Source organism: Nannospalax galili, unplaced genomic scaffold (genome assembly GCF_000622305.1).
Source record: "Nannospalax galili isolate Female #2095 unplaced genomic scaffold, S.galili_v1.0 scaffold925, whole genome shotgun sequence".
Classification (NCBI taxonomy): Eukaryota; Metazoa; Chordata; class Mammalia; order Rodentia; family Spalacidae; genus Nannospalax; species Nannospalax galili.
Genome location: NW_008353878.1, coordinates 864,464 through 879,016, shown reverse-complemented (window position 1 = coordinate 879,016; position 14,553 = coordinate 864,464).

The window sequence follows — 14,553 nt, the reverse complement described above, 5'->3', positions numbered from 1 at the left end:
ATATATAAATGATAAATAAATATTAAGTAGACATAAACTGTGTTCATGTTTTATTTCTAACATCTCCTTGGTGTTATTTCTCTCTCCTTCCTCCCTCTCCCTTTGTAATACCCTCCCTCCCTTCTCCCAGTTTAAAGTCCCACCCCATTTTTCCTGATTCTCCCTTGATAAGGCCTATGTTGTATGATCTCCCTCTCTATAGCTCCTTCTCCCAGTGGGCTTCTGCAATGATTTCAAGTTCTGGACTCACTTCCAAAGACCCAAGGCTAGGATCCACAGGAAGAAAGAAAATATGATTACATTGCCTTCCTTGGCCTTGGTTATCTCTCTCAGGATAATATATTCCAATTCCATCCTTTTACCTGCAAATGTCATGACTTCATTTTTCTTTACTGGTGAATAGAAATGCATTGTGCACATGTGTGCTGGATATCTTTAGTTGTCAACTTCACACACCTAGGTAGAGGGGAGCTCAGTAGGGAAATTTCCTCCATTGAACTGGCATATGCCAATGTCTATGGGGCATTTTCTTGATTGTTGAGTGATGTGGGAGGGCCGAGTACATGCAATTTCAGCCACCTAATATTTGACAAAGGTGCCAAGAAGACACAATGGAGGAAAGACAGCATCTTCAACAAATGGTGCTGGCAAAACTGGATCTCCACCTGTAGAATGAAACTAGATCCTTATCTTTCACCTTGCACAAAAGTCAACTCCAAATGGATCAAAGGCCTCAATGTGAAACTGGAAACCCTGAAACTATTAGAAGAAAATATTGGCAGTAACTTACAAGATATAGGTGTAGGAAAGGTGTTTCTAAATCAGACAAAGGTTGTTAAGGAATTAAGGTCAGCAATCAACAAGTGGGACTTCATTAAACTAAAAAGCTTCTATGCAGCAAAAGAAACAAAAAAGTCAAAAGAAACTCACAGAATGAGAAAAATTCTTCACCAGTGACATATCTGAAAGAGGTTTAATATCCGGAATATATAAAGAACTCAAAAAACAAAGAAGCAAGAAACCAAATGACCCAATTAAAAGATGGGCTAAAGATCTAAACAGAGGAGAGTTCTCAAAGGAAGAAATAAAGATGGCTAAGAAACATTTCAAAAAGTGTTCAACATTGTTAGTAATTAGGGAAATGCAAACTGAAACCACCCTAAGGTATCACCTTACCCCAACCAGACTCACTAGGATCAAGAGAACAAATGATACAAATGTTGGTGAGGATGTGGAGAAATGGGAACACTCATTCACTACTGGTGGGATTGGAAATTCTTGCAGCCTCTATGAAAAACAGTGTGGAGAACTCAAAAAAAAAATGAACCTACCATATGACCCAGTTATTACCACTCCTTAGCATATACCCAAAGAACTCACTCATCCTATTGTAGAGACACTTGTACATCCATGTTTGTTGCTGCTCTTTTCACAGTAGCTAAGAGATGGAAGCAACCTAAGTGTCCCTCAATTGACGAGTGGGTAATGAAAATGTGGTTCATTTATATGATGGAGTTTTACTCAGCAGTAAAGAAAGATGAAATCATGAAATTTGCAGGTAAATGCATGGATCTAGAAACTGTTATACTAAGTGAAGTAACACAGACTCAGAAAAACAAATGACTTATGTTCTCCCTCATATGTGGATCCTAGCACCAAATCTTTTTATATTCCAGGTCCTTTTAATAAGATGATGCTATACAGCAGTCTTTACTGAATGAAATAATTACCAGCATCACAACTTCAGCTGGGCCTCATCGCTAAACATTGTCACAATTAGGCTTGTTGACAGTTGTGTTCATTCATTAAAAGAGGACCAAGCAGGGTCATTGGACCCTCAAGGGATTATCCAGCCTCTCTTCCCAGCCATCTGTATGCAATTTAGCCCTAATCACACATGGCCTCCTGGATTTGGGGAGGGCTAAATTATACAGTCTGGGGAAGGCTAGGAAGAGAAGGCATGACCCATGCTGGGTAAGGGCTTTCCAGTGTGCATACCCTCAGGTCATTCATATACCTCAGCAACCCCTCAGTTATCTCAGTAAGTAAACTCAATAAATTCATTGGTTCCCTAGTAAAATTTTAATCAAACATTAGCTTGACACTAGAACCTTAAAAGAGAGTAAGCATCTAGCATCCCCAGGAAAAGAAGTCTCACAACAGATATAAAATTTATTTGTTAATGCTATTATGTCTCATAATTATTTTTAGAAAAAGAAATGAGGATGTAAATGATGTTAAAAGGATATGGGAATAGAGATATTGTCCAAAATAGACAGAAAAAATGAGAAAGCCTAAGCAAGTGATAAAGGTTTGTGTAGGTTTGTTATGATACATAAAGGGTGAGACAAAAATAGTATACACATAATCTTAAATTTTCTATGGTCATAGTTTAGTCAACTAGTTTAAGCAATAAAGTATATGTCTAGTCAAGGTTTATCTGAGAATATTTGGATTTTTACCCAAGCTTTGTCTACATAGCACATGATAATTAAAAGTACCAGACTGGTGGAACCAACCTTATTGGATGTTCAACAGCCATAGTTTGAGGCCTATACTAATGTGGTCAAAGGGACTTAAAGTACAGTTTTTGCCCCTTGCCCTCCAAGGTCAACTAAATTCCAGGGCACTATGGAACATCTCTCAAAATGTCCCGTAACTGTGGTGAGTCAGGGAGGCCATGGCGACCCCAGCAGATGGACTCAAACCAGGGTCCAGTCTACAAAGAGAAGGGTCCACTCAGAGGAAACACCTCATTCATGCTTCCAAGTGAAGCCAGATGTGGTTGAGCAGGACATTTGATTTATCTTCACATAGATGGAACTGGTAAAAGAAAGGAGCCAGGAACTCCTCCCAAGCCCATGTGACCCCTGAGACACAGATCCTCAAATGACCTTAAGCGTAAATATAAATTGATTTATTTGGGCCAACTGTATGGTCTTAAACACCCAGAAGGAAAGTATAACCAAAGAGTAAAGTCATCAGTATATTTCTTTAAGAGTTCAAGGGATTACACTTCCCAGACATCAGGCTTAAGTCTATATAAAAAAGTTGTTTAGACAATTATTTCTCACACAGTAGTCACTTCTGCACGAAATAACTACCATCATCATGACTTTGGCTGAGCCTGATCGCTAAACATAGTCACAATGGGGCTTATTGATGGTTGTGCTCATTCATTAAAGGAGTGCCAAGCAGGGTCACTGGACCCTGACCTGAGTATCCAGCCACTCTTCCCAGCCTACTATTCCAGCCTTGGAAGACAAAAGAAAAATGAGGAAGAACCCAGTAAATAGATGCTTTTAGAAGCCCTTGTCAAGAAATTCCAATGGACTCTCTTATGAACATATGAAAATTGCCCTGTTCTGACTTTTTTTTCTAGTTCCCTGTCTAGAACTTGTAATGCTAATTGATCTTGCCTTTACTTCTCCTTCACATTTTCTATTCACTAAAGACTTTATTTTCCCCCTACAGATAAGAGTTATGCAATTTGGGATTCTTTTAGCTAGACCCATTGAAGGGGTACTCCAATTGCCTCACCCTGAGTCCCTGCTCAGCATGGAAGAAGCCAGAGCGGTGTGGGTCCTGATTCCCTATTAGTAATTTGGGTGACCTCATCAGAGGATGGTGTAATAAGAGGTAGGAAATTGGCTAGGCAGTTAAGATAAAAAGACCCCAAAGAAAAGTAGGCAGTTTCTTGCCTAAAAGTCACAATATCCTTGGGCCTCTTAGCAACATACTCCATTCCAAAGGGCAAAAAATGTAGAAAATAGTTGGGAGCTTTTATCTAATCCTTAAAAGATTTTAGGGTTAACTCTTCAGAGGCGGAGAATGTTAGAGTAGTCAAAGCACCATAAGAAGAAAGAAAGAAAGAAGAAGAAAGAGTACATGAAGTTATCAGAAAAAAAAGTGGTGGAAAGATATGGGAGGAGTTGGAGGGGAGGGAAAGAGCATGGATTTGATCAAAACACCTTCTGTGCATGTATGAAATTCTCACTAAATTATTAATTTTAAAAATTCAAAGAAAACCCAAAGGCAAACAAAAAAAGATGTTTATCTTTTAATGATATTTTATTTTTTAAATTTTTATTGAATTTTTGCAATTATCATAAATATAATTTAATTTATTTAGATCCCCTCGCATATCTGTACCTCCCCAGACTGCCTCCCATCAAATTTAATGTACCAATTTAATATATATGGCCCAGAGAGTCTAATTTGTATCTCTAAATGTCCTTCAGTGTGAGTCCATACACTGAATCCCGGTTAACCTACTAAGAGTGACACCCTTGAAATCAACTGACTCTCCTTTCCCAGCAGCTATCAGTTGCCATTAGTTCCTCAAAAAGGGTTGGGTTTTCTTACCCACTTATCCATGTCTTTGCTGGGATTTTGTCTGGTTTGAACTTACAAGGGACTTGTGCATGCTGTCACCTCCATAAATCTAGTTTCTTGTGAAGTCTTACAGCATCACTCTGGTAGACTCATTAATTTATGGATGAATGTTTCACATATATTTTGTTTATTGTTTGTAAAAAGGCATCATTTTAACATTTTGAAACATAACCTTTAGTTCTGGGTACAAAATTAAGACAAAAGACTACATGATTAATTTGTTGCAGTGAGAGAAGTCAAGAAAGACTTCACAGGGCAAGTTAACACAAAGAATGTCAACAAAATAATAAGAAATTTCTCAACCAATATGAAAGATGAAATTATAGGGACAGAGCATTGCAAGTATAAAAACTCATAATTGTGAAACAGTATTTGTTATTTCAACAATAAGAAATGGGCGGGGAGAAGCTCAGCTACTGCTTGGAGGATCAGGAACTTGGAATACAATCAAATCATTAAAACAAGTGTGATTCAGGATAGTGAAAGAGGAAAAGCTCACAAAGATGCTATGATGGAGAACAGCATGAAATTTAGGAAGGGAAGCTGATTAAGAGATTTTAGAAGAATAGTCATTGGGATGGATCATTAAAAATGAATAAAAATCATGTGAATGGAAAGAAAGGATGAATGGTCAAAACATGGGAAGCCATGCACGTGGAAGCATGGAACTCTAGCTTCATGGTAAACTAAAAATACCTTTGTATTAATGGATTGCAAGTACCAGTGCTTAACAATTCTCAACTAGAAGAAAATGTTGAAGGTAAATATTGTTGCCTTAGTGTATGCACATAGCATCCTAGACTTGGACTATGTGCAAACCATAGTCCAGAAAAAACATCACACAGGTAGTACAAGTAGTTTATTTTCTTCTTTGAATCAAGATGCAATCAGGGATGTACACTACTCCCTCCTCACCCCCACTTCCCTCCATTATCTTGCCTCTCACATCTTCTTCACTTATTTTTTCCTCAGTTCATCAATGCCTTGTGAAGGGCATGGAATTGGTCACTAGGGTATGCCTGTGAAGGGAATGTAGGGTCTGCAAAGTCAGGAATCCACATGACAAACTAATCTTTCTCTTTCCAATATTGATTGTCTCTCTCTTGCAATCATTCAAATTATTATTATTATCATTATTATTATAATAATTATTATTATTGTTGTCTTTTTGAGACAGGGTCTCCTGTAACCACAGCTGTCCTGGAACTCACTGTGTAGATCAGGCTGGCCTTGAACTCACAGAGATCTGCCTGCCTCTGCCTCCTGAGTGCTGGAACTACAGGCGTGCGCCACCACACCCGGCTTCAACATATTATTTTAATGAATTATCTGTCTTTCATAAAAATCTTTTCTGAGATGGGGAATGAATAAAAGATGAGGATAAATAAAAATTTCTCCCACTGTATTCGCTAAAGTCCTTTGTTTTCATGATGCTGTATTCATCTATTCAATCTGGTATCATTATTTATTGTTTATGCTATACACTTACAATTCATAGTTGTATGTGTATTAAACTGTTCTTTCTGTTATAGAACATTAGTTATGGTCACTAATAACATATTTTAATGTTGTCTTTCTTGGCAAATTTAAAAATTTCCAATCCAATATCAATATTCCCTTTTTAAAAAACTTTAGGGAAATCCATGAATCAGAGAGCTAGAATAGACAATATTGAGTACATAATCAGTGGAAAATCGAGTCCAGGGGCACCCACTGGGATTTCCAGATTCTTATGTCTTAGGACAAAAATTAGACAGAGACATGTGGTGTAGAAGGATAAGCAGACTCTTTATTAAGAAAGCACACACTGGGCTAGAGAGATGGCTCAGTGGTTAAGAGCAAGGGTTGCTCTTGCAGTGACCCCAAGTTCAGTTCCTAGCACCCATGGGAAGCTCACAGCCACCTGTAACTCCAGCTCTAGGGAACTTGACACCTTCTTCTGACTTACTTGGTTATTTGCACACAAACTTGCATACACACACGCAATTTAAAATAAAAATCTCTTTTTAAAGGAAGAAAAGAAAAAAAAGGCATTTGGTTCCAAAAAACGAAGTCGGCTAGATCTGGGAAGAGGTTACAGGCTTAAAGGCTAAGTCCAGACAGTCTTGACCCTTTATGAGTCATTAGCATAGCATTTTCTTTGTCATGCATTTGCACACGAATGAATTTTTCTACACATGTTCTGTTACTTGTTGGCCTCGGCAAGGAGAGTTTCCCGTCTTCCTCTCAGCCAGCTTGATTCTTTCAGCAAATCTCTCAGCCTCTCTGAAATATATTTTGGACATCACTCTCCTCCCTGTTCTAGCTCAAAATCTTCCAACTAGGTAGGTCAGTTAGACAAATCCTAGAGAGCCAGGACTACGATCACTGCTATTAGGCTTCTGATCTATGTTCTTTCTACCATTCCCTACATGCAGGAAAAACTTAAGGAATCTGAGGTTCACCCCTACAACTTAGAAGTATAAATAACACAAGCAATGTCTGTTCTTGTACTAAGAAAAATAATTCAGATGTATCTTTGCTTTATAGAAATTCACATTTAATGATAGCATTCATATTAAACCAAAACAACTCGATATTTTCTAGACTAGAGAAACTGAACAATTTAGGTGACTATGGAGTCTTGTTTCAATAATTCAGTTATAATGTCCACATAATTCAACTGCACTGAATCCTAATAAAATAAACGGGATGTGTGTAAGGAAATTTTTCACTTCTCTCCTTTAAAAAATAAGAGCTTAAAATATGTGAGCTACATGTTTTATGAGAGCAAAACATTGTATTTACTCTTCATAGGTGAAATGAGTTTGTAATGACTCACAGAGCCACACTCAAATCATTTTAAATGACAAAAGTTGTAAGAAATCCATTGCATTTAAGTGAAAAATAAAAATGGATCTAGAAAGCAAGAACTCTATAATTTTCATGAAATTTTTCAAATGTACTCATGCTGACATGTTGAAATTTAAGAATTCTGGGCTGGACAGATGGCTCAGTGGTTAAGAGCATTGACTGCTCTTGCAAAGGACCTGGGTTTGATTCCCAGTACCCACATGGTGGCTGACAACCATCCATAACTCCAATTCCAAAGGAATTTGATGCCCTCTTCTGACCTTCTCAAGCATTACATAACACTGGTGCACTTATACACATGCAGGCAATACACTCATAGACATAAAACTAAATAAATAAATAAATGATTTTTTTTAATTTAAGCAGCTACTTAAATAACTGAAACCTAAGTTTAGTGGTAAACACTTCTTCTGAGTTTTTCCTTTTTTCAATAACACATCTTAAACTTCTAATAGAAAGAGTTAAAAAGAAAAAGAGGCTGCTACCGCATCAAATTTATAGACCAGAACATGTCACAGGGTTTTTAAAGCACTGGTGATTCAATGAGTCAGTTAATGTGCCTCTCTTTTAACTAGAATTTGGGTGACATTTCAATGATACTGCATTTGTTTGGCAATTAAATTTCATTTAGCACACTAATATAAAATAATAGATTATAGTCTGGGGTATTTTCCAGAAAACATCAAGTGAACTAATCAAAGTACAAAATAACTTATTTTTGTTGAAGAGAAAAAGAGAAATATTAAAAAGTGAGGTTTCTAAGCCTCATTACAGTTGTGCCTGAATAAAGCAGCAACCTGACTCTTAGCATTAGTTTTAAGGCCAAAATTGGACCTGGATGCTGAAAACCAACTGTTCTTCAGATGTCTCAAGGAACTGTGCTCTTGAGCCAGGCTTCACTCACACTTTTATTACAGCAATATTTCCAACATCAGTTGGGGAAGTAGGAGCTAAAATCTCCCCTTATCAGAGAACTTTGACCTTTGATCCCTTGGTCTAGAATATCTCACACACACAGTATCAGACTTCTCAGTTATTTTCATTGCCTTCAATGAGAACATGTGGATTTCAGTGCTTTAATATGTTTAACAAACACACATTCATTCACTATCTTGGGTGGAGGGCCAAGTGGGGTCCTGAAGGATTAAAGTCATGTACTCAGGCCATAAGATGAACACATGCTTCAGTGAGCTTGTTTGCATTATAAAGAGTAAATTTTTGGTTGCAAGGTTAGGTGAAAGTCATTAGTCCAGACTATTTCCATATCGTAAATCATTCCTACATAAAAATACATGTACGTGTACCTACATTATAGAAAACTAAAATGTTCGTTATCTGTAAAGAATGGGTGGGAAAGAGGCAAGCAGGGTGAGGTTGGAGTGACAGCCTTTATAAATACCTATTTATAAAGTTGTAAGTTTTAGAAACATGCTACTCTCTCTATATATTTTATGTATATATTTATTGAGTTTTGTGCATTTCATACAATAAATGTTAATCATATTTTGTTGGGAAACCCTGCTGTTAGGGTTGTAGTTCTCGATGTCTGGATAGCCCTGAGGGGCTCGGCACCAAATGGAAGGACTTCCCTTTTTAGCAGGGGGCCTCCTGCTCTCTTCCTGGCTCACCTGGAAAGTGCCACCAAGCACGGATGTCTGACCTTATCTGAAACATGACCTTTGGCATAGTTACCTGGAGTAAAAACTACCCCCAGGTTTTTTCTATATGATAATCAGGCATTGCCTGATAGTCTGGAAGATAGGAGCCCACTGCCACATGTAAATAAAGCATACTATCAGCACCTATCAACTGAGGCTTTTGCTACTGCCTCCACACTATAAATTCTCTAGTTCTCCCACTGAATAAAAGGAGTTGTTTCACTGTGTCTGGAGCAGCTGGCGCCCAAACGTGCGGCTCCTGGAATGCGCAGAGTCTGTGAGTATCCCTCCCATCAGGAGGGCAATGGCAGCTTTGCCTTTAAGCCATCCCACCCTTGAGGATCGGCAATCTCTTTCTCCTATCACCTCCCATCAGGAGGATAAAGGCAGCTTTGCCTTTAAGCCATCCCACCTTTGCAAATCGGAAATCTCTTTTTCCTATCACCTCCCATTAGGAGGATAAAGGCAGCTTTGCCTCTAAGCTGCCCCACCCTTGGGGATTGGCAGTCTCTCCTCTTTTTCTGCTTTTTATTTTCTGTCTGAGTCTTCGCGTGGGACCGTTAAAGACAAACGATCAACTGAGACTTTCTGGTCAAGGCTACTCCCTGATGTTAGGCTGAAGGCTCTTAGTCCTCTTAACAGACCCCGACTGCCCGCACGGGTGTAGACAAGACCCCCTATCTATACATCTTTCTAATGCAAAAACCCGGTAGTGCAACGACCAGTTAAATGCTCTTAGAGTGGTCACCAATCTCTTAAACTTGTGGGCAGGCTTGCGCTGTGGCCTGAGCGGAATCACCTGGGATTTTGATCCCAGGCATGTTCCCTTAAAAATCAGTGTTTCACCCCACTTTCCTTTTCTATCTTAACACCCCTACAAACAAAAATCCCCAAAGTTCTAAGGGATCTTTATATAAGCCTTAAAGTCAACTTCTAAAATAAACCTCCCTAATCTGTTTTGTTATCTTGCCCCTGGGGTACTCAAGCCAAAGCTAAAACAGTTAGATGAGAATTTAAATTAACTAGCCCCTGCAGAGCACTTAAAAATTCAAGGTGGCTTGTGCCATACAAACAAACAAACAAATTTAAAAGCCAATTTTCTCCTGTAAACCCTCTAAATCTGCGGCTAGGCTTGTGTTCGTCAGAACGTATCAATCCCCTGGTGGCAGACTGCCCCAGGAACATTAAACGTCACTGACAACACTTTTCTTTTCTACAATGGGTAATTCAGCATCATGCCAAAAAACCTCCAAATTCGCTCCCTTAGAGCCCTACTTAAATCAAGAGGACTTAAGATTTCCCAAAAAGAAAGCGATCTTGGGCCCTGACAGCCCAACTGGGTGTAGGCAGTAACCTTTACAACTATCATAAAAATCTGGTAATGCAGCAACCAGTTAAAAGTCACAAGGACGGTTGCCAGTCCCTTAAATCTGCAGCTAGGCTTGTGTTCATCAAAACGTATCAATCCCCCGGTGGCGGACTGCCCCAGGAACATTGAATGTCACTGGAAGTCTGGACATGCGTTGCCTATCTGGCTCATAAAAAGGAAATCCAGGAAAGACACCATTTGCCCCTTTCCTTTCTCCCCATAATAGCAGCCATTCGACAATGCTTAGGAAACCCACCTAAGACTGAGGAAAACTTACTAGCACCAGGGAATAATAAAGGGGAGGGTTCAAACAATGAAAAAAAACCCTAAAGATTTCCCAATGGCAGATTCGACAGCCCTAAAAAATAATAAAAAAGACCCTAAAGATTTCCCAACAGCAGATTCAACAGCCCTAAAAAATAAAGAAAAAAATCCTAAAGATTGCCCAGTAACAGATTCAACAGCTCCAAAAATAAAAATTGACCAAGTCAGACAAAACCCACCCATCAACAAAAATAACATTTACCCCCCTCTTCCCCTGGTGAATCCTCATGGACTGATTTAACAAGCCCAGATGTTAAAACCCAGACTTCAGAAACTCCCAAAGATCCCCAGATAAATCCCCCTCCCCCTTCACTGCCGCCTCCTCCACTGCCTGTGGCACCACACCCCACAGCCATTGAACAGCTCTGTAATCTCAGGGATAATGGGAGTTGCCGCCCCCAGAATCTCCAGACACAATGGCCTCAGGACCCAAAAACCCCATCGGTAGAAGCTTTTCCTGTTAACCTACAAATAACAAGGCAACGTCCACTGGCTTGGTACCTACTCCCAGCAGCAGACTTAAAAGAACTGTGCCAAGCTGTTCGTGAGGATGGGATCCATGCTCCATGGACAAAATCTATACTACAAACATTTAATACTAACCTGCTAACCCCCTAGGACTAGAGAGATATCTGTAGATCTACCCTCCCCAGTCCATTATTTGTACAGTGGGAGGCTTTATTTAGAGATGAATGCCTGATGCAGGTTAAAAGAAACGACACACATAATGAACAGCTGAGACCATAGCAAGGACAAGATCCACCACCTGGATTCATAGATTGGAACTATGACCAGCTTTTTGGCCAGGGCAACTTTTCCACAGGAATCCAGCAAGCTGTGATTCCTGCTGGCTGTTTTGAGCAGGTCCACTTATGTGCACTGCAGGCCTGGGACCGCCCGACCCCCTTGATGACATCTGGAAAGGGCCAGATCCATTGCTGACCACAGGGAGGGGATTTGCTTGTGTTTTCCCACAGGATCAACCAAAGCCTTTCTGGGTTCCAGCCAGAAATGTCCGGCACCTCCCTGCCCACAAAAGAGATGGCTTGCATGACCCTGTCAGAGACAAAGAAAATGAAGAGGAAGAAACAACACCCAAAACCACACCAGATCACGTGGAAAGAGATCCATGATCTAGTGGAGACTGCTCACCGCAGATGCGCCCCACCGAGCTTCTCTCTCTGTCATCCTCATGGCTGTTTTTACCCTGCTTAACAGCAACGCTTCAGCCAGCCCCACTCTCCCTAATACTATGTTCTGGAGATTTTATGTCAGAGAAACATTTCAAGGAAAAAATCAGGTAATCGGAACCGCAGACTGCCCCCCAGTGGGCTGCCAAAAACCCATAAAACTCATAATATACCCAAATGCTAGCAGATATGGAACTAATGAATATGTTTGCTTCCCTTCTTGACAAAGAGATCCATCATGCCTCAAGGAAGTTGATACCTATGGGGGCTGCCACTATTTCAATCCCTGTAGGTTGGAACAAGGATACAATGGGGGATATCAGGGCATAACAGGACAGAGAAGACCCATCTACCTAAAGGATAATAAGTATCTCTATGGGAACCATGACTATTCCCTAATATATATTGCAGATCCATGGGACGATCGCTGGCGTATTGGAGTAATAGGAAAGTTCTACTCAGGTGCAATTGCTAGGTACCCTACAGCTGACTTTCATATCTCTCGACAGCTTGTACCTGCAGCTAAGTCTGTGCTAACTCATCATAATATTATTCTACAGGAAAAACAAACAGAGGACCAGATAAGATCAACTATGTCCTGGAGCAAATACATTCAATATATGTTGCTAACTTTCTTCCCTTCACCACCAACCCCAATGCCTCTAACTGCTTCTTTTGTGCATCCAGCAATAGACCTTTACTGACAGCAGTACCAGTTAATACCACCTTTCTTTACTCAGAAACAAAAAAAGATTTCACTGACTCTCATCTAATGGATATTCCCTTATTCGAACAATTGGCTAACTATCTAATTTGCATTTCCATCAAGAATAAGCCTCACTAATGTTACTCTCTTCAGGACAGCATGCGTCACCCCTCCTCTTTTTCTATGGTGCAAAGGAAACACCCAGCCCTGTATTAACTCCTCTTTGTCCACCTTTTGCGTACCTGTAATGATTACTCCCCAGGTATACTTATTCGAGGAAGAAGAGGCCACCTTACTCCTTCACACCCGCCCCCAGCGGAGAGAAATCTTCATCCCTTTGCTAGTAGGACTCAGACTTGCCCTCTCCCTGGGTGCTGGAGGCGCTGCGACTGCTGCAATTGCACAAACCCAGCACCTGGTGGGAGACTTTCGAGACAAGCTGGACCAGGCAATGGCATCCACAACTGACAGCCTCAAATCTCTCCAACGACAAATGAACTCTCTTGTGGGGTTGTGCTCCAAAACAGATGAGCACTGGACTTAATAGCTGCTGAACATGGGGGGACATGTGTGGTATTGGGAGAGGAATGCTGTTTTTTTTTTTGTAAATGAATCAAATGTTGTTGAAACTAATGTTAACACTCTCAAAAAACTTCATAATGATCTATTTTCAAGATTTCAACCCACTGAACAATTAGGTTGGTTTAATAACCCCTTGTTTTCATGGCTCCTACACTTTGTTAGCCCCTTGATCATGCTATGTGTCATTTTGATGCTTGCTCCCTGTTTCATACAATTTCTTCGCTGACAAATTACTACCATTGCAAAAATTACTACCAAACAGGTCATGGTCAATTATCAAACTTTGGATTCTCCCGAGATAGATGAGTTGGCTCTTAAGGCTTGTGATGACACTTCCCCATTTTAAATCAAACAGGGGGAGATGTTGGGAAACCCTGCTGTTAGGGTTGTAGTTCTCCATGTCCGGATAGCCCTGAGGGGCTCGGTGCCAAATGGAAGGACTCCCCTTTTCAGCAGGGGGCCTCCTGCTCTCTTCCTGGCTCACCTGGAAAGTGCCACCAAGCACGGATGCCTGACCTTATCTGAAACATGATCTTTGGCATAGTTACCTGGAGTAAAAACTACCCCCAGGTTTTTTCCATATGATAATCAGGCATTGTCTGATAGTCTGGAAGATAGGAGCCCACTGCCACATGTAAATAAAGCATACTATCAGCACCTATCAACTGAGGCTTTTGCTACTGCCTCCACACTATAAATTCTCTAGTTCTCCCACTGAATAAATGGAGCTGTTTCACTGTGTCTGGAGCTCTATGACTGCTGTTTCACTGCACCTGGGAACAGCCTCCCCGGAAGGGCTTTCTTCCATCAGTGCTCACTGGCCGTCCTGACCCCATTCACCACTTCTGCTCTCCCTGCCCTCGTGGTCCGTTGGCCAATGACCCGCGAAGAGAGGGAGAGACTCCCGCAATATTTAGACCCCTTCCTCCATCCGCACCCTCATAGCTCCTCCAATGCCAGATTTTATGCATTTTGTCATATACATTAAGGCCTATCCAGTCAGGCTTTTGTACCCAGATGTCCCTCAGTGCAAGTTCATCTACTGGGGTCTAGTCTGTCTATCTAGAGTCACTCCCTTAAGGAAGATCAGTTATCCTTGCCCAGCAGTAGTCAGTTGCCAATAGTTCCTCCAGCTAAGACTGGGGCCTGCTACCCACTTCCCCAGTTTTATGCTGGGTTTTTTCTGATTGAGTCAGCATGAGTCTTGTGCATGCTGTCACCATTGCTATAAATTCATTTGAGCAATTTCTCAGAGGCCTGAAAGCCTCTGTTGTTTTATGTTCGTGCACCAACCCTGGCTCTTACAACCATTCTGCCCCCTCTTCTGCAGTGATTCCTGAGGCATGGGTGGGATTTAATATAGGAGTCATATCTCAGGACACCCAATCTGCAGTGTCTACACCTTGGCCAGTTGAGGCCTTCTATATACATTGCATTCTGTTGCATGAGGAAGCTTTGCTGGTGAGAGTTGAGGGA